The sequence below is a fragment of the Erinaceus europaeus genome, chromosome 22 (assembly GCF_950295315.1).
Source record: "Erinaceus europaeus chromosome 22, mEriEur2.1, whole genome shotgun sequence".
Lineage (NCBI taxonomy): Eukaryota > Metazoa > Chordata > Mammalia > Eulipotyphla > Erinaceidae > Erinaceus > Erinaceus europaeus.
The window spans coordinates 1,468,770-1,496,019 of record NC_080183.1 but is presented as its reverse complement, the minus strand read 5'-3'; the positions used below and the strand labels follow the sequence as shown (position 1 = coordinate 1,496,019).

At 57.4% G+C, this 27,250-nt stretch overlaps 1 protein-coding gene and 2 long non-coding RNA genes across 3 annotated transcripts in view; 1 reads left to right on the top strand and 2 right to left on the bottom strand.

Moving 5' to 3' along the window:
* The window catches only part of SYNE3 (spectrin repeat containing nuclear envelope family member 3), a 28,593-nt gene extending 22,037 nt beyond the window's left edge, over positions 1-6,556 (bottom strand). The window contains exons 1-2 of the mRNA XM_060180988.1: positions 6,439-6,556; positions 5,716-5,825 (exon numbers count right to left, since the gene is read on the bottom strand). The gene's annotated coding sequence lies outside the window, so the exon portion shown is untranslated. The remainder of the gene's footprint in view (positions 1-5,715; positions 5,826-6,438) is intronic.
* Positions 6,557-21,136: 14,580 nt separating this feature from the next.
* Positions 21,137-25,147, bottom strand: LOC132535417 (uncharacterized). The gene is made up of 3 exons (XR_009547201.1): positions 25,020-25,147; positions 24,738-24,982; positions 21,137-22,697 (listed from the first exon to the last, which is right to left on the bottom strand). It is a non-coding gene; the product is annotated as an uncharacterized LOC132535417 (long non-coding RNA).
* On the top strand, positions 23,385-25,094 carry LOC132535418 (uncharacterized). Its single transcript, XR_009547202.1, has 2 exons — positions 23,385-23,555; positions 24,867-25,094. It is a non-coding gene; the product is annotated as an uncharacterized LOC132535418 (long non-coding RNA).
* Positions 25,148-27,250: the final 2,103 nt, after the last annotated feature.

The window sequence follows — 27,250 nt, the reverse complement described above, 5'->3', positions numbered from 1 at the left end:
GGAGCGTGGTCATGTGTGCGCTCAGCTAGGTATGCCGCCACCCGCCCTCTTTGTTGGGAAGCTTCATTTCTGAGCCTAGTCCCGGCCACGTTAGAGGAAGCTTGGGGGCTCTGCTGTCATTCCCTCCCTCTCTCTCTCTCTATCTCTGTCTCTACTATCTGAAAAAAACAGCCCAGCATCATGACAACAACAAAATGTCACTTTTATTTCACGAAGCTACAGAGTTCCCGCCCCAGCGTAAGTAGTCCCAGGGGTCAGACCTGGGGCCACACACAGGCAAGTCCTGTGCTCTGCCCACTAAACCACCTTCCTGACCACATAGGCCTCAATCTACAGGGGTCAAAAAGGTCTCAGCTGAAGGTCAGGACTCAGCTAACCCAGCAGAGCACAAGCCTGACTGTGCACAAGGACCCGGGTTCAAGCCCCCGCACCCCACCTGCAGCGGGAAAGCTTCATGAATGGTGGTGCAGGGCTGTAGGTATCTCTCTCCCTCCCTCTCTCTCCCCTGCCCCTCTGTCTCTATCTAAAATAAATCAATAAAAAAATAGATGTGGGGGGGGCGAGTTAAGTGCACATGGTGCAAAGCGCAAGGACCAGTATAAGGATCCCAGTTTGAGCCCCCAGCTCCCCACCTGCAGGGGAGTCGCTCCACAGGCGGTGAAGCAAGTCTGCAGGTGTCTGTCTTTCTCTTCCCCTCTCTCTGTCTTCCCCTCCTCTCTCCATTTCTCTCTGTCCTATCCAACAACAATGATAGCAATAGCAACAATAATAATAATAACAACGATAAACAAGGGCAAAAATGGGGATAAATAGCCTCCAGGAGCAGTGGAATCGTAGTGCAGGCACTGAGTCCCAGTGATAAGCCTGGAGATAAATAAATAAATAAATAAATAAATCAATAAATAAATATAAATAAATATGTGGGAAAATATTTAAAAATTAAAATACAAAGTCCCCAGTCCCCAAACCAGAAGCTTCTGGGCCCCCTCTGAGCACACAGCTGCCCCGAACTCACCTGAGACCATCACCTGAGGCCAGGTGTCTCTCAGATGTGGCTCCACCACTCAGGGCCCCAAAGTCATTTGCGCCCCTTGCCCAGCCCTGAGCCCCACATCTGTATTCCTGGCAGCCCCTGGCAGCCCCCTGGCCCAGCCCCACCTGGTGGCAGGTCTCTCCCTGACCCCCAGCCTCCTGCAGCCTCCCTCCTGCCCTGGGAGCAAAGTCTCTGTGACTTTCCCTAAAGCCCTTGAACCCTGGGGCTGCAGTGCTCAGGCAATCCACCCTAGGTGAGGGTTATTTATATCTTATGGGTGCAGAGGGCAGGCCCGCCTGCTGGTCTCCCATCATGCCTTGCCCTCTGTGAATGCTGTGGAAACAGCCCAGAGCAATTATCGGATTTAAACCACCCCAAACCAAACATTTAGCAGCGAGGAAAATGACCCAAGGACAAAGGGAGGAACAAGAAACATGCTCACACACATGAGGTTAGCTGAGTGCAGCGTGATGCCTCTATAGTTCAGGATAGTGGACGGCGGTAAAGAGCGGGCTTGACATGGGTCTGTGCTGAACCCCAGGGCTGTTGTGGTGACAGCCCCAAGTCAGGCACAGCCCAAGACCTGGCCAGGTGGAGTGGGGTGGCCTGAGGGGCAGGGACCTCTAGTAGTCCCGGCTGCCAGCCCCGCTTTCCTCCGACTCTGTTTGGGTTTTTCCCTCACGGCTTCACTGGCTCCCGGCCACTCCCCGCCTGTGAAGCCTCCTTAGAAACAAGTGCTCCAAAGTGCAGGCGTCTGAATGGTTCCTTGTGGCAGTGATCTCCGGCCGGCCACCGTGTGACTTGATCAGCTCCCAGGACTCTGCTTGTACTTTCATCAAGGGGGTGTGGCCGGTCTCAGCTCCAGATGACACCCGGAGAGAGGCGTTGTCCCGGCCCCGGCCTGGTTTTGCATGGCCCGGCCTGCTGGCACACACGGGGCCCGGGGCTGCGGGGCTGGACACCCCAGGACCCAACCACCGGAACCCCGGGGCTTGGTGGTGTGCCCTGGAGTTGTGGACCGCCGGCCTGGGAGCTGTTCTGTCAAAAACCTTCTCATGTTATTTCATCTGAGTGGAGTCACAAGGGCTCAGTCCCAGCTCCAGCTATGGGCGCACGGAAGCAGGCCTCCAGAAGATTCTAGAAAGGGGGGGGCTCATGTCCCCAGTCCCCTCCTCTAGGGGGAAGCTTCCCACGTGCTGAAGCAGGTCTGCTGGTGTCTCTCCCTCTCTCCTTTCTTTGCAATTTCTCTGTCTCTATCATATAGCACTACATGAATTAGAGAACGAAGTAGACAGCAGAATGGTTCTGCAAAGAGACTCTCATGCCTGAGGCTCCAAAATCCCAGGTTCAGTCCCCTGCACCACCATAAGCCAGAGCTGAGCAGGGCTCTGCTGGAAGAAAGGATGGAAGGAAGGAAGGAAGGAAGGAAGGAAGGAAGGAAGGAAGGAAGGAAGACTGTCGCTTCTCGCAGGTTCCTCTTGGGAAGCAGCCGTGGGTGGCTGCAGGAGGCAGGGCTCAGAGGTGTCCCGGGGGGTCCCTGCCCTGCCATGGAATGTGACCCTTTCTGTGTCAGTCTGCACCAGTCAGTGGAGGTGACAGACGGTGAGGGGAGGCTTGGTCCCAGCACCCTATCACACCAGCAGTCAGGAGAGAAAGGACAGCTTATGCCCTGACCACAGACAAGCCAAGTGCAGGCCGACTGTCTGCTGACTTCACACGGGACTCAGAGGGGACCTGGGGTCTGGTGTGTCCCCCGGGCACACAGCTTCTCCGGACCTCAAAGCTGTGCTTGAGGTGGGAGGCCCCGAAGCTTCCAGAACCCGAGCTCTGGGCTTGAACCACGTCCTCAAAAAGGTGGAGACAGTGCAATGAGGATCATAGGTGCAAAAAGAAAAAATCTGGTGAACTGAGGGCTTGGAAGTGTCCTAGGCAGCGAGAGATGGGTGGAAGGTGCTGGAAAACGCTATGCTAACTCAAGAAAAAGGCTCTGCAGGGTGGGGGTTAGATAGCGTAGTGGTTATGCAAAGAGACTGTCATGTCTGAGGCTCCGAAGCCCCAGGTTCAATCCCCTGCACCACCATAAGCCGGAGCTGAGCAGCGCTCTAGTGTTTTCTCTGTATCTTTCTCTCTGCTTCTCTCTCAAAAATAAAATAAATAAAATACATCAAAAAGAAAGAGAGAAGAGAAGAGAAGAGAAAAGAAGAGAAGAAGGCTCTATGCTACGCTAGGCTCCAGAGCCAAGACCGCTTTGCTGTCGTGGGGCATCGGACGCAGCCCTGAGCAAACCGTCAAGCTCGTCCGGGCACTGACCCCACGCTGAAGGGCTGTGACGTCGCAGAAACAGGACTGGCCCCAGGCCGATGTGAATCTAGTCTTCCCTCTCAGTGCCAGCTAGCTGCAGGTCCCTCCCCTGCCTGCCCACCCTCCCACAGAGTGGGGAGCCCCAGGCTGCCCTCCCCGGGGTTAATAAGCACCAAGTGCCAGGACCCGGGGGCTTCAGCTTGAGAATCCAGAGTTTCAGGCAATAAACAGCAGAGCTGCCAGGCCATTGGGCAGGGGTGCCCAGGCATGCCAACCCCACGCCCACGCCAGGCCTGCTGCCCCACCCTTGTGCTCTGGGGCCAGCCCACGGAGAGGTCCAGCTCCTAGGGGGACCCTCCTAGGATCAACCCCCTGCAGCATCCATCCCCAAACTGATCAGAGCCGGGGCACCAGGGGCAGCCCTCCCTCTCCATGACTCACCCCTGCCACCTACAGTCTCCACACTGGCTCCTCCCCCACTGGGTGGGAAGCAGAGGCCGCAAAGGCTCCCTTGCTCCGCTGCTCCTGGGAACGGGTGTCCCTGGCATTAGGCAGTAACTGGAGCACTGAGGTGGGGTCCCGGGCTACCCCCAGGCGGCCTTCACAGGGGTGGTTCTGCAGCTCAGAGGAGATGGGGACAGGGACTCCCACTGCCCCAGTCAATCCCAGGAACCTCCCCAAAGAGGCTGAACCAGCAGCCGGGGACAAGGGCAGGCCTGTGTCCCTCTGTCAAGGCCACCAAGGGTGGGGCGTCACGGGACAGCATCAAAGCCACACAGGCTGCAGCGTGCCACAACCCGTATTCTGTGCCTGGGTTCGAGAGGGTTAGAGAAGAAAGTCTGCTCTGTCTCAGGCTGTGAGGGTCCCGGGTCGGACAGGCTGCTGCCTTCCAGACGCTTCTCCGGAGGCCGTCAGTCCCGGCTCCCGTGGCCAGAAAGGACATTGTCAGGAAACGCCAGTCACTCTCTGCTCCCGTCCCTTCTCCAGAGAATGGCACTGGTCGGCACTGCTCTTTTTAAAAAGAAAATATTCTGGGAGTCCGGTGGTAGCTCAGTGGGTTAAGCGCACATGGCGTGAAGCACAAGGACCAGCATAAGGAGCTGGGTTCGAGCCCCCGGCTCCCCACCTGCAGGGGAGTCACTTCACAGGCGGTGAAGCAGGTCTGCAGGTGTCTGTCTATCTCTCCTCCTCTCTGTCTTCCCCCTCCTCTCTCCATTTCTCTCTGTCCTACCCAACAACAACGACATCATATAATAATCAATGACAATAATAAGCATAACAATGATAAAACAACAAGTGCAACAAATGGGGAAAAAAAGAAAATATTTTAACACTTAAAAAAATAGGGGGGCTGGTGGTGGCACACCTGGTTGAGCACATATGTTACAACATGCAAGGATCTGGCTTTGAGCCCCCTCTCCCCACCTGCAGGGGGAAAGCTTTGCAAATGGTGAAGCAGGGCTGCAGGTGTCTCTCTGTCTCTCTCTATCACCCCCTTCCATCTCAATCTGGCTGTCTCTGTCCAATAAATAAAGATAATTTAAAAAAATCAACACACACATATACACACATAGGCTGGGGAGACAGCACAATGGTTCTGGAAAGACTCTCCTGCCTGAGGCTCTGAGGTCCCGGGTTCAATCCCCAGCACCACCAGCAGTCAGAGCTCAGTAGATCTCTGGTTTAACTCTTTCTCGCTCTTTCATTAAAATAAATACAATAAAATACATTTTAAAATGTGTGTGTGCGCTTACTTTGAGAGAGAGAATGAGAGAGGCAAAGAGAAAGACAGGGAGACAGCAGAGCAGCGCTCTGGCATGGGAATCAAACCCAGGTCCTCACAAGATGGGAAAATGACTCAGAAAGACATGTAGTGGGCGGTCTCGCTCACACAGAGCCAGTGAGAACAAAGGGTGGGATGCTGGTCACAGAGCTGAGGTCACCACGGAGGGGAGGCTACAGAGGGAGGGCCGACAGACCTTGGTGCAGGGCACGGAGGGGAGGCTACAGAGGGAGAGCTGACAGACCTTGGTGCAGGGACACTGGTTTGAACACGGTGTGGAAACACATCAGCAGGAGGTGTGAAAACCTGCCCTTTAAACACACACCCTGGGGCGGGTAAAACAGACATGTTCCCATGAAAAGGGCCTGAGTTCAAGCCCCCGGTCTCTACCTGCCAGGAGGAAGCTTCACAGGTAGGGCTGCAGGCGTCTCTGTCTCTCTCCCTCCCTATCTCCCCTTCCCCTCTCAATTTCTCTCTGTCTCGAGCCAACAGTAAATGAACATATTATAAAAACGCACAGCCTTCAAGCCCACGTTGTCGCCCTAACAAGCGGGTTCAAAGACGCCGTGAGTAGCTGAGTGAACCATGGAGACGTTACCTTCCACTCACGGAGCGGGGCTCAGGCGCCGGCCACGCGATCCCCGCTGCAGCCACCCATGGCTCACTTGGTCTTCACAGTCACTCGAAGAATTGTGGCCATGGTGTCCGCTGCAAAGAGAGATAAGGGAAGTCAGGGCCCTGCAAGGAGACGTCACCGGACATTAGAGAGGCCGGAGGGCTGGTCAGGCTTCGCCCTGGGAGGTAGAGCTGGGATTCGAACCCGGGACAGGCGGAGTCTGGAGCATCAGCCCTGCCACAGAGCCTGTCCCCACCTGGCCGGGCTGTGACGTCCCTCGGGGATGGGGCCCTAGGTCACCCCGAGCCTGACCCCCACACCCAGGCTGGGGACAGCACCCACCGCCCTCCAGCAGAGTGGCAGGGGACTACATACCTCGCAGGCCAGGAGGGACGACTCCCTGGCTGGTGCCCCCAGCACAAAGAGGAAGTGAGTCAGGGCGGGGGGAGGGGGTCCTCTGAGTCACAGCAGCACTTCCCACCCCACACCACTGCCGGGCATGAGCCCCCAGGCCTCCCGGGCTCCTCTCTGCACCTGCCCACAGGTGTGCCCGCGGGGACCCCACCCTCCTTCCCGCACGTGGGTGCGGCCCCCATTCAATGGCCGATCTTTCATCGCTGGCCCGGGACACGCAGCACGGCCCCAGCCTGTCTGCCTGGCACCTCGCGGCCCAGAGCGCCCGCTTCCCTCCGGGGAGACGGGCACTGTGGTTGGCCAGTGTCCCGGACACGCGTGGCCCCTCGCAGCCCGGCACCTCAGCAGGGCTCTTCTCCACTGTCTGCACTGCAGAGTCCACACGACTGCCCTCCAGGGTGTCTCTGTGGGCCAGAGACTTTAAGTAAGTTTCTCTACAGCACGGGGGGGGGGGGGGGGTGATGGGCCCCGAGCAAGGCATGCGCTCTGCCCGGTGAGCTATCTCCTGGCCCCTGAAGAAGGGTGAGGAGGAGGAGCCTGGCAGACTCAGCTGCCCTACCCAGGTTGCAAGGCCCAATAGGCACGTGGGGGCTCAGTTGGTCCCCAGGAGGACTGCCTGTAGGAGGTGATACAAGACTGGTGGGTAAAGGTCAAGCAAGCAAAGAGGGACACAGGCTGAAGGGGGAAGCTGCACTGTGCAAACGAGAAGCCTCAGAAGGCTCTTTATTGAAATATTTGTTTATTCAAAAAAACTGGGTGGGGGTTAAGGGAGACAGCTTGTGGTTATGCAAAAGGATGTTCATAACCGAGGCTCTAAAGTCCCAAGTTCAATCCCCTGCACCAGCACAAGCCACAGTGCTAGTGCCCAGGTAAAGAGAAGAGGAAGAATGGTCTCTGTCTCATAAAATAAATAAAATGTACTTGCAAATAAAAAAGAGAGAGTGAGTGTGAGAGAGAGGGAAGGGGGGCTGGGGAGACAGCACCATGCTTCTGCAGAGGGACTCTTCTGCTTGAGGCTCCAAGGTCCCAGGCTCAGTCCCCAGCACCAGGAGCCAGAGCTGCACAGTGCTCTGGTATCTTTCCCTTCTCTCTGTATCTCATTAAAATAAATAAACAAAATATTTATAAGAGAGAGAGAGGGTGGGGTAGGGGGAGGAGAACCAGAGCCCAGCCCAGCTCTGGCAGAGTTGGTGCCAACGACAGGACCTGAACACTCAAGCGTGCACGTCCCTGCTCCCTGTGGGGCCACCTCGCCCCTCGGTGCTTGAACTCAGTAACAAGCCTGCAGGCGCCACAGCTCTGCTCTCTGCTGAGAAACAAGAGAAAAGCCATGACGTAACGGGGCCGGGGAGGCCGCTCACTTGGCAGAGGGCAGGTCTTGCCACACAAGGCCCAGGTGGCATATTGGCACCACACGTGAGAGGCCAGTGTGGTTCTCTCGCTCTCTGAAAATGTCGACCTGGAGCTCATGCACAAGACCCCCAGCAATGAAGGGGGGGAGGAGAAGGAGGAGGAAAAGGAGGAGGAAGAGGAAGAGGATGAAGAGGAGGAGGAGGAGGAGGAAGAGGAGGAGGGAGTCGGGCGGTAGCGCAGCAGGTTAACAAAGGTGACGCAAAGCCGCAGGAACTGGCGTCAGGATCCTGGTTCCAGCCCCCGGCTCCCCACCTGCAGGGAAGTCCCAGGCGGTGAAGCAGGTCTGCAGGTGTCTGTCTTTCTCTCCCCCTCTCTGTCTTCCCCTCCTCTCTCCATTTCTCTCTGTCCTATCCAACAATGACGACATCAATAACCACAACAATAAAACAACAAGGGCAACAAAAGGGAATAAATAATAAAGAAATTAAAAAAAGAGGAGGAGGAGGAAGAGGAGGAATAAGAGGAGGAGGAAGAAGAAGGAGGGGGGTGGACTTAACCAACAGAAAATGGCCGAGGAGAATTAGTAGGAGCTGCAGCAAGGAATATTCTGGGTCACCGACAACAGCAAGGTGGTGACCAGTGACACGGGGCGATGTGGCAGCCATGTGCCACGTGCCCCAGACCGCGGACCACGGGTGGCAAGGCTCCCTGGAGCGGGTCCCGGCGCCACTCCCAGCGGCAGCTGCCGAGTGAGACCAACAGCCCCGGGACAGTGAGCGCGGCCGGCTGCTGGGAGTCCTGCTGATGGTGCCCGGCTGATGGAGCCCGGCCTGGCCCCACGGGTAGAGACGGAGAGGACGCAGGGCAGAGCACGGAGGGACGCCGGGGCTGGCGAGCCTGAAACTCCAGCTCCCTCAAGCCAAGGAAGTAGCTTGTGGCTTTGTGTCTTCTCTACACCCAAGTTTCGTTTCGAAGGCCCAGGCCACCCCACACCCTCTGGCCCAGCTTCCCTGCTGGCAGCGTGGGGGCGGGTGGCCTTGGCACCCAGCCTGGGGCGTGGGAGGCCCTCGGTGCGAAAGGCTGCACGGGCCACACCCGCGGGGCCGGCCGACCTCGTCCTCTGTCCTCACCCCAACAGGACAGGCAGGAAAGCCGGCTGAGGAGGCCTTGCCCCTGCTTGCTGACTGGGCTCCAGAAAGGCCCCAGAGCAGCCTGGACCTCAGAGGGACAGGCCCCGGGGAGACCCCGACTCTGCAGAGCCAAAGCCGGGCCTGAGGCGTAAGGACGCTCTGACTCTTCCCCCAGGAAGTCCTCCAGTCTTGCAAAATCTCTATTGAATAGAATAGGTGCCTTCAAGGTTCAAGGTCAAAGGAATTTCTGAGTTAAAGCATCGAGGGTAACCTGGTCTACCTACACCTATGGAAGTCCACACTGAGGGTACCCTGGTCTACACCTATGGAAGTCCACACTGAGTGAGCCAGCGGGCACCCTTCCCCAGCTCCCTGCAGCCTAAGCCACCCTCCTCACCACCTCCTCCCCCTGCAGCGGGAATTCCCATTGGGGTGGGGCTCCCTGTTCACACCCTGACTCTTCCCCTTGGCCTGTATCTTCCTTCACTTGATGAAATTCTCCCATCAGCTCTCCACCACCACCTGCAGGAAGCCCTCTGGGATTTCTCAAAGAGTAGAGGTTGGGGACACTAACACTGGGAGGCCGGGTGTCAAACGCACACTATGTTCAGTACAAATGCTGATCTTCTTGTTCTGAGACAGACCAGCGTGCAGAGAGGTGAAGTGAGCTGCGAGGTCGCACGCAGCAGCAACCCAGCAGGCTGTTCAGTCTGAGTCCCACCTGGTCTCTGGAGGCCGCCAGGGGACCCCTGATTCCCATGAATCCAGACTCCCCTGAACCCCCTTCCCCTGAGCCCCCCCTCTGTCACTATTCAGTAAATAAATAAAAGAAAAAGAAAAAAAATTAAGAAAAGAATTTATTTATTTATGAGAAAGATAGGCAGAGAGAGAAAGAACCAGACATCACTCTGGTACCTGTGCTGCTGGGGATTGAACTCAGGACCTCATGCTTGAGAGTCCAGTGCTTTATCCACTGCGCCACCTCCCGGACCACAATATAAGATATTTTTTTTAAAACTGACACTCATTGGCCAATGCAAGATGGAGACGTGCCTCAAAATGCAGGTCTGAGGACAGAAATGCTGACAGCAGCCACTTGCTGGAATGTTCTCGGCCGCCTTCTGTGGCAGGAGAGGCTTCTAATGGGGGTTCTCCCTAAAGCCAAAATTAGCGGTTTCTGTGCCCTTTCTTTCTCTCTCTCTCTCTCTCTCTTTCTTTCCCTCCCTCCCTCCCTCCCTCCCTTCCTTCCTTCCTTCCTTCGCTTCCCTTTTACCTGAGCACTGCTCAGCCCCGGCAGGGGAAGTCAGAAGGGCACTCACACCGCTCAACAGGTGAGAACGCCCCCAAAGAGCCCCATGTCAGGGTCTGGCACTGGAGTCTGGGGGGACAGCGGCTCCTCTGACCACACCGGGCCCCAGGCCGCCGTCTACAGCACAGCCCGACGTCTGCAGGCACCAGGGCAAAACAGGGTCGTTGCGACAGAGACCTTGAAAGACAGAAATCAGCCCTTGGTGGGAAAGACATCTAGGGCCGACCTCTGGCCCGGCGCTCAGGACCTGTTCGGGAAGGTGCCTGGCTCCCGGCCCGTGTTCCTTGGGGCCGCTTCTGGAATAGTCACTGCTGCCCTTTCCCAGGGCCAGAGGACCCAGGCCAATCCCTGCTTCTCCCTACTGCAGAGCTGGGCTGCAAGAAGTAAACACAGAAATAAATACATGTCTTTCCTACTGAAAAAAAAAAAAGTAGGGAGTCGGGTGGTAGCGCAGCGGGTTAAGCTACAAGGTTAAGCAAAGCGCAAGGACCAGCCCCCGGCTCCCCACCTGCAGGGGCGTCGCTGCACAGGTGGCGAAGCAGGTCTGCAGGTGTCTGTCTTTCTCTCCCCCTCTCTGTCTTCCCCTCCTCTCTCCATTTCTCTCTGTCCTGTCCAACAATGACGACATCAATAACCACAACAAGAAAACAAGGCAACAAAAGGGAATAAATAAGTAAATAATTTTTTTTAAGTGGCCAGGGAAGGGGAAATGCTTCAGTAGCAGACATGTGCCTTGTCGTGCGAGGGTCTGGCCTCAGGCCTCAGCATCACACACAACCACAAAGGATTTTTAAAACGTCACGCTGGCCACATAGCTCAGTGGGTAGCACGCTGCTCTGCCCTGTGCGTGACCTGGGTTTGAGCCCGGCCCCCACTGCACTGAAGGAGGCTTCGGTGCTGTTCTCTCGCTCTGAAAAATACCAGAGGCAGAAATAAACCCAATGAGAGTCCTGGCCTGCGGGGTTGAGTGCAGCTCCAGGCCTGGGCTCCAAGTTGGGGAGCCGGGGGTAGTTTGCAACACAGTTCACACACACCCAGTGCAGTAAGTAATAATAATAATAACTCACAGAACTGGTATTTTCAAGAAATGCGTTTTAAAGTGCACAGCTTCTCTCTCCAGCGGGAGGGCGACTCTAAAGTCGCCAGGGTGCCCGTCACCCGCCAGCCTGCTGTCACCGAGGGGCCTGTCCCCCCAGCACCACCACCAGTGGTCAGCAGGAAGGCCGAGAGGTTCCGGGAGGAGAGGCTGGGATCCCAGCGCAGGGGAGGCCGTGGCTGAGAGTGTGACTAACCACAGCTTCCTGTGGGGACAAATTTAGCCCTGCCACCCCTCCTGCCCGGAGGACATCTGCAAGCAGAGGCTTGGGGCACCTGCCAGCCTCACCAGCAGGCCAGGAGAGAGAGAGAATATCACTCCGGTGGTCTGGGAGGTGGTGCAGTGGATAAGGTGCTGGACTTTCAAGCACACGGTCCTGAGTTCCATCTCCGGCAGCACAAGTGCCAGAGTGATGTCTGGCTCTCTCTCTTCTTCTCCTATCTTTCTCATTAATAAGTAAATAAGATGTTTGAGAGAGAGATAGAGATAGAGATAGAGAGAGAGAGAGAGAGAGAGAGAGATTGCATCACTCTGGCACATGCAATGCCAGGGATGGGGCTTAGAATCACACACACACACCACCACGTCTGCTCTGCCCCCGGCGCCACTTCCCAGCTGGACCCAGAAGGAAGTGGGTACGAGAGACACCATGTGAGAGAGAGGTTTTTAAAAGTCCGCTTCCTATGGGGCCGGGCGGTAGCACAGCGGGTTAAGCGCACCTGGCACAAAGCACAAGGACCGGTGTAAGGATCCCGGTTCCATCCCCCGGCTCCCCACCTGTGGGGGAGTCGCTTCACAGGCGGTGAAGCAGGTCTGCAGGTGTCTGTCTTTCTCTCCCCTTCTCTGTCTTCCCCTCCTCTCTCCATTTTTCTCTGTCCTATCCAACGACATCAATAGCAACAATAATAACCATAATAACGATAAAACAGATAAAACAACAAGGGCAACAAAAGGGAAAAAATAGCCTCCAGGAACAGTAGATTCATGGAGCCCGGCCCCAAGCCCCAGTGGTAACCCTGGAGGCAAAAAAAGGAAAAAAAATGTCCACTTTCTGTGGCTTGGGAAATAGCTCAACGAATGGAATGTGGGACTTGCCCGGCTGAGGTCCTGGGTTCAGTCCCTGGAGGTGCAAGTACTGGTATGGCACTCTGCTCTCCCTCTCCTGTAGAATTCTCGGTCTCATCCATTCCTTTAATCCCACTTGTACTGTGGGAGGGGAAACAGCTCAGTGGACAGACTCAGACTTCTGCCTGTGGTGCCTGGCTCCACCCCTGCACTGCTTGTGCCAGAGAGAAGCTCTGATTTCTTGCCTCCTCTTTCTCCCTTCCTGTCTCTCTCTCTTGCTTTCTCTCTTTTTTTATATTTATTTTATTTATTTATTCCTTTTTGTTGCCCTTTTTTTTTCATTGCTGTAGTTATTGTTGTTATTGTTGTCGTTGTTGGATAGGACAGAGAGAAACGGAGAGAGGAGGGGAAGACAGAGAGGGGGAGAGAAAGACAGACACCTGCAGACCTGCTTCACCGCCTGTGAAGCGACTCCCCTGCAGGTGGGGAGCCGGGGTTCGAACCTGGATCCTTATGCCGGTCCTTGCGCTTTGCGCCACCTGCGCTTAACCCGCTGCGCTCCCGCCCGACCCTGCTTTCTCTCTGTCCCACGTGAAAGTCTCATATAACCAGCATTTAAAATGTGACTTTCTGCCCTCACCCCCGAGCAGAGTCGAGTTTGCCACCGGCAGACGGGCAAACGGCAGATTGCACAAGCAGGGGCCTCACTGCCCGGCTCTGAACAGAGGCACCGAGCCCGGCTGCTGGCTGCCCTCCAGCATCAACGGCCGCCCTGCGGTCACCGGCTCCCACAGACCACAAGCCGGCCTCGGCCACTTCCCCGGAGCCAGGGCGGGGTGCTGGGGTGGACCCTGGCGCTGGGAAACCTTCGGCGGTCCCGACCCGCTCCACACTGGTGCCTCAGAGAGGATTTCCTTTGAGGAATGTTCTGACAGGGCGGGTGCAGAAGGAGCCGGTGCCCGTGAGGAGGAGGGAGAGAGGAGGAGAGAGAGGGAGCAGGAGGAAGAGGAGAAAAGGGAGGTGGGGGAGGAAGAGCAGGAAGAAGAGCAGGAAGAGAAAGAGGAGGAGGAGGAGGCTTGTCACCAGCTGGGAGGGCGCACAGTGGGTGCTGTCACCTGAGGGCTGGGGACCCGCTGCCCTGAGCCCAGGCGGTTCTGCTGCTCGGCACCGACTCCCCAAGGCCTCGGAGCAGCTGCAGAGCACCCAGGAGCCACGGCCGGGGATGCCAGTGGTCAGGACGAGCTGGGACAGGGCATCGCTTTGCCTCCGGGGGCCAGGCTCGCACTAAGGGTGCGTCCGTCTCTCTGTCTCTCTCTCCCTCTGTCTCTTATCTACAAAAAGGGGGACTGGGGAGACAGCACAGGGTTCTGCAAAAGACTCTCCTGCCTGAGGCTCTGAAGTCCCAGGTTCAATCCTCAGCACCACCAGCAGCCAGAGCTCAGCAGTGCTCTGGGGAAACAGTAATAATAATAATAATAGTAATAATGCAAAAGACTCTCCTGCCTGAGGCTCTGAAGTCCCAGGTTCAATCCTTAGCACCACCAGCAGCCAGAGCTCAGCAGGGCTCTGGGGAAATGATAATAATAATAATAATTCTGCAAAGACCTCTCTTGCCTGAGGCTCTGAGGTCCCAGGTTCCATCCTCAGCATCACCAGCAGCCAGAGCTGAGCAGGGATCTGGGCTCACCCTTCCTTCCTTCCTTCTTCCCTCCCGCCCCCCACTCTCTCTTTCTTTTTCTCTGTATCTCTCTCATTAAAATAATCTATTTTTTAAAGGGGGGGATGAGGCAGACAGGGAAGCTTAAAGGGCACAGGGCCCACTAGTTCATGCACCATTACTCATTCATTCATTCATTCATTCATTCATTCATTCAAGTGCTTGTTGAATAGATGCATACAAAGCAGCTACAACACTGGACCAGAGGCCAGAAAGGCTCTGGCCTCCCCAAGAAGCTGCTTCCTTCCCCCTGAGGAGAGAGGAAGTGAGTGAGTGGACTTGCAGATAAGTGAGAAGAAGTCCAGGTGCTGGGAGGGCTGGGACTGAGCCCAGGAGCCCCGGGAGAGCAGGGCTGGAGGCAGAAGGCAGGCCAGGAGTGCGCTGGAAAAAAGACGCGGTGGTGAGCGGCCCTGGGTTCGACCCCCAGCAGCCCCGGGCCCACACGAGTCCAGCTGAGGGGCCAAGACGCACGGCCAGCCCCCGGAGAGCCCGGGGAGGGGACAGGTCTCCGGGAACTGAATAAGGGGGCTGGCTTTGGACACCATCAGCAGAGTCACCCCTTTTTAAATGGTCTGGCCACCTTCTGGGGTGGCAGGAGGGCAGGCTGTCAAGTCCTCCCAGTTGCCTGCCTGGAAGCGGCGGCTCTGGCAGAGAACATAAGACCCTCCAGCCAGAGACTTCCTCCCCCCACCCATCTCTAAGCACGGGGGTCCTAGGAGTCACACAGAAGACACCTCAGGAGTTGGGTGGTAGCACAGCGGGCGAAGCACAAGGACCCGAGTCAGGATCCCGGTTCGAGCCCCCGGCTTCCCACCTGCGGGGGGGTGGGGGGGTCGTCTCACAGGCGGTGAAGCAGGTCTGCAGGTGTCTGTCTTTCCCCCTCTGTCTTCCCCTCCTCTCTCCATTTCTCTCTGTCCTATCCAACAACAACGACAACAACAATAATAACTACAACAATAAAAACAAGGGCAACAAAAGGGAAAATAAATAAGCAAATAAATATTAAAAATAAATAAATAAAAGACCGCCTCTCGGATTCCAGGCACCAGAGAGGCTTGGGCCAGATGTTTCTGCTTTGGGGAGCCTCGGTTTCCCTCCAGGGCAAATCCTAGCTGGCCTGAGGCTCTCTTCTGGCCTCTGTCACGTGAGCCCTGCACACACCAGCCCGCTGGACACTCACAGGAAGGGATACTGGAAGTGCCCTTGTTTGAGGCAAGTCTCCTCGCTCGCTCGTACAACCCTGCCCCCCGGGGTGTTGTCACCAGTCCCGGGAGCCAGGTGGGGTTCCCAGCCTGACCTGCCGCCATGGGCCCCCAAGTCCACCCCACCCAAATAGCAGTCTTGGGGCACCTAGGCCTCTGAGCCCCTCAAACACACCGGGCAGATCTGCACAGGGACCGTGCTAGAACCTTCTTTGATCTGGGCTCAGAGAAGGGGGCCAGGTGTTAGGAAGCACCCCAAGTGGGCTGGACCCCCTACCCCAAGTTCACAGGGTGCCTCTGCCCTGGTGGCAAGCAGGATTCTGAGAAGGGACCCGTGGGCGGGCACGGCCACCGGTGTGTGGGGCCTGCGGCGAGCTGACGCTGGGAACACACCTCCCAGCCACCCCCACACACAGTGAAGGCTCTGGCTGTCCCGTCAGGCTGGGGAGTGCCGGCTTCATCAGGCCCGTCCCTCAGGGCTTCTCTCTGGCTTGTCAGAGCGGCAGCCTCGGCCCACCACCTGTGCCCTGCGAGATGTGTCCGTCCGAAGCTGGGGTGCGACCTTCCGGAGGTCCCCGAAGCTGGCCTTGGACCTTGGCCCGGGCAAATGCAGGTACCCAGGTGAGCCGAGGTCCCACCCTGCTCAGGCATTCAGGACTGTAGCACCCGACGCCTAACTCATCAGGCCAGGACAGTAAACTTGCTGCAGAGAATCAGAGGTCACAGGGCGCCAATGTCATCCTCCAGGCCTGGCGGAATTCCAGAATCCAGCCGGATGGGGGCCGGGTGGAGGTGCACCTGATTGAGCGCACAGGTCACAATGCACAAGGACCCAGGTTCGAGGCCCCGGCTCCCCACCTGCAGGGGAGTCGCTTCCCAGGCGGTGAAGCAGGTCTGCAGGTGTCTGTCTTTCTCTCCCCCTCTGTCTTCCCCTCCTCTCTCCATTTCTCTCTGTCCTATCCAACAACGACAACAACAACAACAATAATAACTACAGCAACAATAAGAAACAAGGGCAACAAAAGGGAAAATAAATATTTTTTTAAAAAAATTTAAAAATCTTGAGGCAGGTTCTACACAGAGAAACGCACAGCAGTGTCCCCGCCAGCAGTGGCAAGGCAAACCCCTCTGTCGCCAGCCCCACGGCCCTCCCACCCGCCCCCGCCCCTACTGAGATAGTTGCCCTGTTTTGCCATTTATTAAGAAAGGGACAGGACGGGGGATCGAACCCAGGACCCCTGCTGTAGCCACAGCCCCCTCTGGCAGGCCCTCCCCAGGCCCTCACTGCCCTGCCTTTGCTGTCACGTCACCCGGTGCTGCTCCTGGTGTGTCACCAGGCCTCCCGTGGCTCCCCCGTGGGGACAGTCTGCATTGTCACCGAGAAGTGGTGAAGCAGGGCTGCAGGTGTCTCTCTGTCACTCTCCCTCTCTATCTCCTCCTTCCCTCTCTATTTCTGGCTGTCTCTATCCAATAAGTAAATAAATATAATAAAAATAAAAAATAAATTAAGGGCAAAAAAAGGGAAAATAAATAATAAAAATTAAAAAGATAAATAAATAAATAAAAATAAACAAAATGTCTTTTTAATAGTTAAAGGCCCAGGGAGATGACATGAACCTAAAGACTTTCATCTCCCAGGCTCTGAGGTCCCGGGTTCAGTCCCAGGCACCACCATCAGCCAGAGCTGAGCAGGGCTCTGGTCTCTGCCTACCCCACCCACCCCCACCTCACACGCTGTGGCTCTCTCATTAAAACAAATAACATCTTCTTCTTCTTTTTCTTTTAAATAAAGTCTGAGACGCTGCCGAGTGGGTGCTGTGCCCCTGCGTCTTGTGGGGAAGTTTTGTAGGAGACATTGGACACCAACAGCCTGGTGGCGGGCCACTGCGTGCAGCTCCGGGGGCTTGGGGGCCGGGACCGGACCTGCCCAGCCCGGCACTGACCCCTGATCCCCTGAGCGCAGGATGCAGAGGGAGAGGGGAGCTGGGGGGGGCAGGTCAGAGCTGAGCCGGGGGACAGTCACCAGGCAGAGGGGGACAAGGTCAGAGCCCCCTCCCTCCCCCCCAGACTTGCCCTGTGGGGCGCCTGTCTGCACCCTGACATGGGAGCCCACCCCCACCCCCCAGTCGACAGGCAGGCCATGAGGTCCAGAAATAACCTCCCCAGTCCCAGTGCCTCCAGCTGCTCTCAGAGGGGCCTTGGGGCCAAGCGGCACCCAGCAGGCACAGCTGCCCCCCATGTCAGCCCCGTGCTGGGGTCGGGGACAGTTGGCTCCCCAGCTGTCCTGCCTGCACTCCCGGGAGAGCCCGGATCTGGTCCCCACTGGCTGTGCAGCTCTGGACAAGCCAGCCAGTCTCTGGGCCTGGCAGACGGAGGAGCTTGTCCAGGGGCAGCTGCCCCTCTCCTACTCGCTCTGCCCTCGCTGGTGGGCTCCCAGGCTGCCTGCAGACACCGCCGGGCAGCTGAGGCTTCAGGGTGGACGAGGGGACCAGAGAGCACCCCCCCCCCCCATGGCCTTGGGCCCAAGGGGTAGTGACAGTCACAGCGGGTGCCCACACAGAGGGCGGCGGGCCGGGTAGACCCTGGGGTGCTCTCTGGCCTGTCCCTTAGGGAGCTGGGAAGAGGTTCAGGGAGGCTGAACCATCATCTAGCCGAGGCTACCCAGCCAGGAGGTGTCTCAATGAGGCCCAGCCTGGCCGCCCCATTTCCCTCTCTGCTCCCGGCACCGCGGGAGGGAGTCACCCAGCGACAGGGGAAGACATCCCGCCACTGTCACCGCAGAGCCCGGGACACGCGTGGACAGGCCCGCGAGCCCCCGGGAGAGGCAGCTGGGACCTTGAGCTTGGGGGTGGGGGGAGCCCCCGGGGCCCAAGGTTGGGGAACAAGGCGCCGCCTAAAAATACCCGCCCGCAGCTGTCACGGCCGCTTTCCCCGGGGTCCCCCGGACTTTGAGGGGCACCGTTCTCAGGCGCCGGCTTGGGGAGCTGGGGTCCCCACCCGCGGCCCGCGCCCTCCCCTGCCCGGCACTCACCGCGCGCGTGCAGGAGCGCAGCGACGGGGGAAGCTCCTCACTGCGCGCCCTCCGCCCTGCGGGCCTCCGAGGGGCGGGACGGGCGGGGCGGGGACACTGACCGCCACCCGGAGCCGCCCGGGGCGCCGCCCCGCCGCCACCAGGCCCCAGGGAGCCCGGGAACACCCCATGGCGTGGAGACGCGGGCCGGGCAGCAGGTCCCCAGCGCGCGCAGACTCGGGGGCCCGGGTGCTGGCAGACCCGCCGGGGGGCTTCAGGCAGGGACACCCCTTCCCCCTTCCCCCTTCCGGAGGTGCGGAGTCCAAGGAAGCGGCACCTCCAGCCGGCCTGACACGGCCTGGGAGGGTGACATCCGGCACCCCCACCCCCAAGCGCGGCTCTCTGCACCCCGGGAGGGGAGGAGCCCCCAGGCGCCGGGGGCAGCTCGTGAGGAATGCGAATCCCCACCCTCGTCCCGCCTGCCCCACCCCTGCACCAAGCCGGCAGGCAGCGTGCTGGGAATCCCCAGATCTTCAGCCTCAGTCTCATCTGTGCTCCTCCAGCTTCCAGGGCAGCTTCTGAGTCCTCTGAACCTTCTCTGGGGAGTGGCTGGTGAGAAAGAGAGGGGGGCCCAGGTACCAGCAGGGACCCCAAGGGAGAGGGGCAGGGACCTGGGTTTAGGGGGTGGGTAGCTGGGTCAAATCCAGGTGCTCCCAGAGAAGGAGAGAGAGGGGAAGAGAGAGAGAGAGAGAGAGAGAGAGAGAGAGAGAGAGGGAGAGCGCCCTGCTCAGCCCCGGCATGAGCCAGTGATGGAGACGGGACCCTGGACCTGCAGGGTGGTGCTCTGCCAGGCTGAGCTGTCTCCTGGCTCCTGTGCGCAGAGAGGCGGGCCAGTGTTAGCTGAGGGAGTAGAGGGGTGTAATTGCCCAGGATGGGGATGGAGGAGATAGTTAGTGTCAAGGCTGTGGAAAAACAAACAAACAAAAAACCAGTCATGCCTGAGGCTCCAAAATCCCATGTCTAACCTCACAGCACCTCTGCCAGAGCTGAGCTGTGCTCTGGGCTCTCTCCATAAAAACCATCAAGCGAACAAAATGCGTATATACACATATACGTGGAGACTGAACTGGGGTCTGTGTGTGTTCCAGTGCAGAGCTGAGGCTGCCCAGTGCCACGCACAAGGCAGGTTCAAGCCCCTGGACCGCACCTGCAGGGGAGAAGCTTCACAAACCGTGAAGCAGGTCTGCGGATATCCGTCTCCCTCTCTATTCTCCCCCACCCCCTCTCAAATTCTCTGTCTCCATCCAATAAATAAATAAAATACGATTTAAAAAAAAAAACCAAGAAAGGAAGCCTAGAGCTCTGGCATGTGCCCCCTTGTAAATTAGGACTTCAGAGTGTCAGCCACACCTCCTGGCTGAAAAGCCCTTTGTAAGCCTGTAATTATCCACGCAGGGAAGGAAGAAGGTACAGAGGGCCTCTCCCACCAGCCCTGAATCACCAGAGAGCTGCCTGCAGGCAGGTCAGGTCAGGCCATGCCAAGTGCATCTGATAGAGGTCCTCTACTCTCCCAAAGGCTCTCACAGCCTTTCCTCATTAAATCCTGGAAAAGGGCCCCTGGGCAGCCGGGAGGAGCTTGGTTAGCCTTGTCTCAGGAAGGAACTCAAGACACAAGATGCCGCGTGCCATGCGACTCTCACAGGGAGGCCTGGCAAAGTGTTCTCTTTCTCTCTTTGAAATTATCATCTTTGAGAGCCGGGCGGTAGCGCAGCGGGTTAAGCGCATGTGGCACAAAGCACAAGGACCAGCGTAAGGATCCCAGTTCAAACCCCTGGCTCCCCACCTGCAGGGGAGTCGCTTCACAGGTGATGAAGCAGGTCTGCAGTTGTCTCTCGTCCTCTCTATCCCCCCTTCTCTCTCAATTTCTCACTGTCTCTATCCAATAACAAATAAAATTTTTTTAATTATCTTTATTTACTTACTAGGTATAGACAGCCAGATATTGAGAGGAAGGGAGAGATAGGAGGAAGAATGGTTATGCAAACAAACTGCCATGCCTGAGGCTCTGAAGTCCCAGGTTCAATCCCCCACACCACCATAAGCCAGAGCTGACCAGTGCTCTGGTAAAAAAAAAAAAAAAAAGAGAGAGAGAGAGGGGGGAAGAGAGACACCTGCAGCCCTGCTTCACCACTCATGAAGCTTCCCCCTGCAGGTGGGGGCCAGAGGCTTGAACCCGGGTCTTTGTGCGCCGTGACACATGCGCTTAACCAGGTGCGCCACTGCCCAGCCCGCAAACATTCACTTTCTGGGGTCAGACGCAGCCTCTTTCTTAATTCTCTCAGCCAGTCCTCACCCTCCCTTCAACAGGGTCCTGTCTGGAACGTGTCTGCCACTGAGCGTGACCCTCCCACCTGAGCTGTTTGGGGGTCCTCTGCTCACCCCATGTTCATTCAGACTTGTCCAAGTGCTTCCCGGGCTCCTGCTCAGGCCCGTCCCTGGGTATCTGCAGAGGAAGAGTCAGGCTTAGACCACACATGGCGGCTGCGCAGGGACAGCCGGGCCCCGGGTTCCTCGGCTCAACTCGCTGGAAGAGCCCCAGAGCCCCACGTGCATGCCACCCCTTAGAAGCCCAGTTTCTGGGGCTGGGTGATGGCACCCCCAGCTGAGCGCACCTGCTGCTGTGTAAAAGGACCCCACTCAGCTGTCGCTCTCTCTCCCTCACTCCCTTTAAAAAAATTTTTTTTAAATTATCTTTATTTGTTGGATACAGTCAGAAATTGAGAGGGAGAGAGGAAGAGATACCTGCAGCCCTGCTTCACCATTCGAATCTTTCTTCTGCTCTGTCTCCCTCTTCCCTATTTCTCTGTCCTACCTAAAATACAATAAAATATTTATTTAAAAAAAAAAAAGACAGGCATCTTGGCTTCTCCTAGTTAGATGGGATTGGCAGTGACCCTTCATGAGTGAAAACAGATGTGACAGACATGATTTTCCCCCTTTTGTTGTCCTTGTTGTTTATCATTGCTGTTATTATTGTTGTTGTCATAGCTACAGTTGTTGGGTAGGACAGAGAGAAATGGAGAGAGGAGGGGAGGACAGAGAGGGGGGCAGAAAGACAGACACCTGCAGACCTGCTTCACCGCCTGTGAAGCGACTCCCCTGCAGGTGGGGAGCCGGGGGCTCGAACCGGGATCCTTACGCTGGTCCTTGTGCTTCGAGCCACGTGTGCTTAACCGGCTGTGCTACCTACCACCCGGCACCGGTTTGATGCTTTTAGAAACAATCTCTCGTTGCTTTCCTTTCTCTCTCTAAAGGCTTGTTTAGGGCACAGGTGTGCCACTACTGCGTCAAGCACACACAGAACTAAGCACAAGCACCCACTCAAGGATCCGGGTTCAAACTCCTGGCTCCCTACCTGCAGGGGAAGCTTCACAAGCAGTGAAGCAAGTCTGCAGGTCTCTCTCTCTCCCTCCCTCCCTCTTCCCTCTCAGTTTCTATCCGTCCAATAAAATGGAAACAATGGCCACCAGGAGCAGTGGATTCGTAGTGGTGGGAGCAAGCCCCCGAGAGAACCCTGGAGCCTAAGGTTTATTTATTTATCTATTTATGAAGGGGGCAGAGGGGGTGGGGAGAGGTTCCCCCAGTGTGGTGGTGGTGGCCGGGCTCAAACAGCAGTTCAGGTGCATGACCAGTGAACCCCCTCGCCGGCCCCGACAGCACATGCAGCCCCTGGGCTCGAACCCAGGGCCTCAGGGGCAGGTGTGTCCTGGAACTCACCCCGAGCCACCTTACTCTCCTTGAACTGCCGTGGGGCCCTGCCCCAGTGCTGCCTGCCCTCTGCTGCCCCAGAGAAGTAGCCCGGAGTGGGGAGGGCGCCCCAGCAGCAGGACGGAAGGCCAGGCGGACACAGACGTGTTTTCCATGGGCCCCATGGCCAGGGGTGTGGAAGCAAACGGACATCTGGGAGGAAGGCTGTGGCAGAGGGCAAAGGGAGGGTCCCACTGCCTCACAGGAAGTTGAGTCCGCCCTGCCGGGAGGCCCCTCTAGAAATGCCACGTGGAAACAGTGACTCACCCGCTGGGGGCTGTTTCTGGAATGTACAGACCGCCTCCCCCAGATGGTGACCGTTTTATGATTCTCCCCCAAGGTTTGGCTCTAGCGCTGGCATCCCTGCCAGGGCTGTGGAGAGGTGGGGCCCCAGTACAGGATGGGGGAGCTCTGGCCTGCTGAGCCTGTGCCTGGGCATCAGGCCCCAGGCCCCTCCCGGGCGAGTCTCACTCCCCCAGCGGGATTCCCCGGCGTTTGTGTGGAAAGAGCAGAAAGCTTGGAATGTGACTCTCTTGGCTGATCAGCCTCTTGCTGCGGGAATGGGTAAACTGAGGCAGGGGAAGGAGTCTGCTCAGGGCTCCAGGGGGCATCAGTGGTGTTCTGGAGACTTCTGTTCCCATTTCCTGGTCCCGGGTGGGCAACTTTCCACCCTCTCTGCTGAGTCGCTGGGTTGTATTCAGACGGGCAGGGCTGAGGGCTGATGAGCTGGGTGGCCGGGGAGGGGACACAGCGGCAGAGTGCAGGACTTGCGTGGTGAGGTCCTGGGTTCGATCCCTGGCACTGTGGATGCCAGAATGACGCTCCAGCTCTTTCTCTGTTCACTAGTCAACGAGTCTTTATCTTAACAAGGAAACACAGCAAATACAAGTGGTAACAAAATGCGTAGGGCAGTGCTTAGTACAGAACCAGCCTCCCCCCTGGCCACTATCCTCACTGCCGTCGTCCTAAGAGGAAAGTCCAGGGCCGGGCAGTGGGGGACCTGCCTGAGTGCAGTGTTGGACCCGGGTTCAAGCCCTTGGTCCCTGCCTGCAGGGGGGAGCTTCACGAGTGATAAAGCTTCACGAGTGATAAAGCTCCTGGCTGCAGGTGCCTGCCTACCCCTCTCCTCTCTCCCTTTATCCCCTCTCAATTTCTCTGTCTCTAATTATATATATATATATATGTTTCACGGCGGCCGGCCGGCCCTGCCTCTGACCAAGGTGGCTTTGCCCCTGAACTGCGTCCCACCAGGGAGCTCTGTCCTCAGTAGCCAGCCGCGTGGCCGTGGATGTGAGCCGAGGCCAGTCACTGTGGACGGCTGGCCGCCCTTGGAGCTGTGCCATTTTGCTGGAGTCAACAGCTTGCGGGGAGCGGGGAGCATGGGCCTGATTGTTTGTTTGTTTGAAAAGCCCTGGTGCCTGTGTTGCCAGGCCAGGGCCTGGCGGGGCTGGCAGGGTGAGAGCGAGTGCACTGGCTGCTGCCCTGGGCTCTGCCTCCCCCGCCCTGAGGCAGCCCGAGCGGGAGCCCCTCCATCTCAGCATCTGAGACTGGGGCAGGGTGGGGGTGCCAGGAGGGGAGAGCCGTGCTCAAAGGTGGGCTTTCCCGGAGGCGACACCCCCAGATCCCTTGCCCCAGCAGGTCTGCAGACTAGACGCAGCCAGGAGGAGCCGCTGTTCTCTGATCCCGGGAGACCTGGTTTTGTAACCTGCCCGCGGGCGAGTGTTCCTTGCTGGCTGGGCTGTGGGGTGACAGGTCACGTGCCCAGGAAGGGGGGGAGGCACCTGGTAGGCGCACGTGCATATGTACACACACACACACACACACACACACACACACACACACACACACACACACACACACGGCAGTGTGCACGCTACCAGCTGAGCCACCTCCCTGCCCGTGACTCTTGATGGAGGTCAGTGCAGCTGAGGAGGCGGGGCTGCAGAAGGCTTTGAGGGTTTGCAGGCCCAGCCCTCCTGTGCATACAAGCTTCTCCGTCTCAGTGCCCTGTAGGCCCCTGTGCCCAAAGGCTGTCACCATTCGCCCCTCCAGCCCCCCCTTCCCCTACTTCTCCCCCACCCATCTGCCAAGCCAGAGATGGGGGGGGTGGTGCACCTGAGCAGCTCTGTCTTCCCCGCCCCCTCCCACATCCGCTGGTCCCCAGATGCTGGGCACTGTGGACCCATCCCGGCTCCAGTCTCTTCCTGGAGGCTTCTGCCCACCCCGCAGCTGCTCTCCGCCGAGGCACCAGGCTGATCGTGGGGGCCGTTTCACGTCTTACCTTTTCATCAGATCCCTGCTGAGCTCTGGCTGATGGTGGTGCTGGGGATTGAACCTGGGACTTTGGAACTTCAGGCAGGAGAGTCTTTTTTGTCTGTTTGTTTGTTTGACCAGAACACTGCTCAGTTCTGGCTTATGGTGGTGCTGGGGATTGAACCTGGGACTGCAGCCTCAGGCTTGAAAGGCTTTTGCATAACCATTATGCTGTCTCCCCAGCCAGGAGAGTCTTTTTACATCACCATAATGCTGTCTCCCTGACTTAGCGTGTGTCTTTATTTTTTAAAGTGTAATATTGGGTAGAAACAGGGAAATTGAGAGGAGGGAGATAGAGAAGGAAGAGATAGAGACACCCGCGGCCCTGCTTCCTCAGGAAGGGCCAGGGGCTCCTTATGAAAAGCTTCAAGTCTCTCAGACGACTGATCATGAACATGACAGGGCTTCCTTCAAGCCCGCGGAGGGGAGGGGTGGGCCGAGGGCTAACTGGGCACCCCCAGCCCCGGGCAGCCAGGGAAGGGCACCGCACACCCGAAGCCTCCTCCCAGGCTGCTGGCGTGCCGCCCACCCCGCCTGGCACGTGAAGCTGATGCCCTTCCTCAGCTGAAAACACAACAGGACACCCACCTCTCCTGCCACGACCCTTCACGGAGACTCTTCACTGGGGTTTGCAATCAGCTAGCTGTATTTCCCCAAGTGACACATTCAGGAAGTATGAGGTTTAGAACAAACCGTTTTTCTTGTCATTGTTGTTAGAAAAGCAGAGTGAGTCATCTCCAGCGTCCTGCTCCCCACAGCCCGGGCAGGGTCTCTCCTCCGCTCCAGGGTGGCCAGGGCCTGGCACAGTGGACTCAGTCCCACGGCCGCAGCTGCTGAGTCTCAAGACACTTGGCCCAAAGGCTGACGTACGAAGGGAGGCTCTGACTCATCACAAACAGCTCTTAGCTATCACCCGGGTGAAGACAATAAAACTTTCTAAATGTCTGCCTGGCTGCCAACTCGGCGATTTATCAGGAGACAAACTTCTGCTCACAGATAAGCCCTGACGCCGGGCCTTCTCAGAAGTCCCCGGAATGTGGCAGCTGCGGAGACTACTTGCCGGTCGGAGCAGAGAGAAACAGTAAATACAAAGGCTCCAGCTCTCACTAGGCAGAGCTGAGCAGGAGGCAATCACCTTGAACCATCGCTGTGTTCTCAGCATTGGTGCGGAGGAGGTAAGATTGGGGCTCTTTTCTCGACAATGAAACCAGGGTCAAGAGAACTCCCTGGACAGCGGCCTGAGCAAGGTCCTCGGGGCCAGGACGGACAGCACGCTGGAACGCCACTCTCAGGAGTGAGGCGCTGCGGCCAATACATCGGGTTTTGAATCAAAAGCGCTAAGATTTCAGTTCCACGATGCTTAAGAAGCATGCCCCTACCCCAACGTGTGCACAGGTAAAGCAACAAACACCCACCCACCCACACACAAAAAACCAAAAACAAACAAACAAGATGCTGTAAAGGAAACAGGACTCAGGGACCAAAGATGCTCAAGAGCCATTGCGGCAGAGGGTGCAGACACCGGGCTGTCGAAGTCACGGCACACTCCTGCACAGAAAAAAACACGTCAGGACTTTTCTGACAACCCAGCTAGCTTAGCGTAAGGTACGAACCCGTGTGTGTATACAAAACAAACAGGAAATAAATTCCCACAAGACTGCACTATCTGGGGGGGTTAGCAGAGGAACAGATTACAAATGGCCCCTTCCGCCTCTGCAGCCCTTCCCAAATGGGCCTGCACGCCATCCTATCACAAATGTGCGCTTGGGAAGGAGCAGGAGGCCCTAAGAAGCCCTAGGTGTCCAGTGAGGCCACCTGGAAGCCAAGCCCCCCTCTGCACCCCAAGCCCCCGGGCAGGATGGCTCCTAGCGTGGCCCCAGACGCTTGTTTGAAGCCGCCAACCCAACCTGTGACCAGGGCCCGGAGGCCTCGCTTCCTGTCTCTGGGCCGTGTCCGTGGGTGGGACTCCGATTAGCCCAAGGCCCCGGGGATTCTCAAGCGGCCTAGCTCAGCAGACAGCTGGCACAGGCTCGGGCGCGTCTTCAAGGGCAATTCCCCAGGAAGCAGGGCACTGCTCTCAGGTGTCCTTTCAGCCCAGGCAGGTCGACGGCCTGACCCCTCGTGCAGCCCAGGGGGCCTCCTTCCACGGGACACCCGGTGCCTCGCCCCACGCTCAGACTTACAGCCACCGCGTGGGCACTCACGCCCAGTGTTTGCTTGTATTGACCCAATCACAGGGTCTCTCTCCCCGCGGCTGCTGTGTGGCTGAGTGAGGCTACCAGGGCACTTCTGAGACGCCCCCACCAGACACTCCAACAATGTCGCCCTTATTTATTTACCATTGGCTAGAGACAGAGAAATCGAGGGCAGGGGGAGGCAGAGAGGGGAAGAGACACGCGCAGCCCTGCTCCACCGCTTGTGAAGCTTCCCCCCTGCAGGTGGGGACCGGGGCTTGAACCCGGGTCCTTGCACTGTAGCGTGTGCTTAACCAGGTGTGCCACCACCTGGCCCAATATTGACTTTTTTAAAAAAGTAATGTTCACTTTTTAAAAAATATTTCCTTTTGTTGCCCTTGTTTTATTGTTGTAATTATTGATGTCGTTGTTGGATAGGACAGAGAAATTGAGAGGAGAGAAAAACACCTGCAGACCTGCTTTACCACCTGTGAAGCGACACCCCTGCAGGTGGGGAGCCGGGGGTTTGGGGGCTCAAACCGGGATCCTTTGCACTTTACATGTGCTTAACCCACTGCGTCACCGCCCAGCTCCCTCCAACATCGACTCTGCTGTCTATGGACATGTGGGAAGAGGGCACTTTGGCCTGCCAGCTCTTCTCTGCGGTGGGCTTATCCTTGGAGTAGATGGTGGGTGGATGGGGCGTCTAGACACAAGCACAGCAAAGAATGCCAGGGGTGCCCGTGCCAGCCTGTTTAGTGCGGGCAGGCACACGCTGTGGCCCAACCCACCCCAAGCCTCTAGCTCCCTATGCCTCCCACCCCCAAGTCATGAACGACTGTGGTCGGACAAGATCCAAACATGCAGTATGGTGGTGACTGGTGGCATTTTTTGTCTGTTTTTATTATGGGAATTCTAGAGAAACCC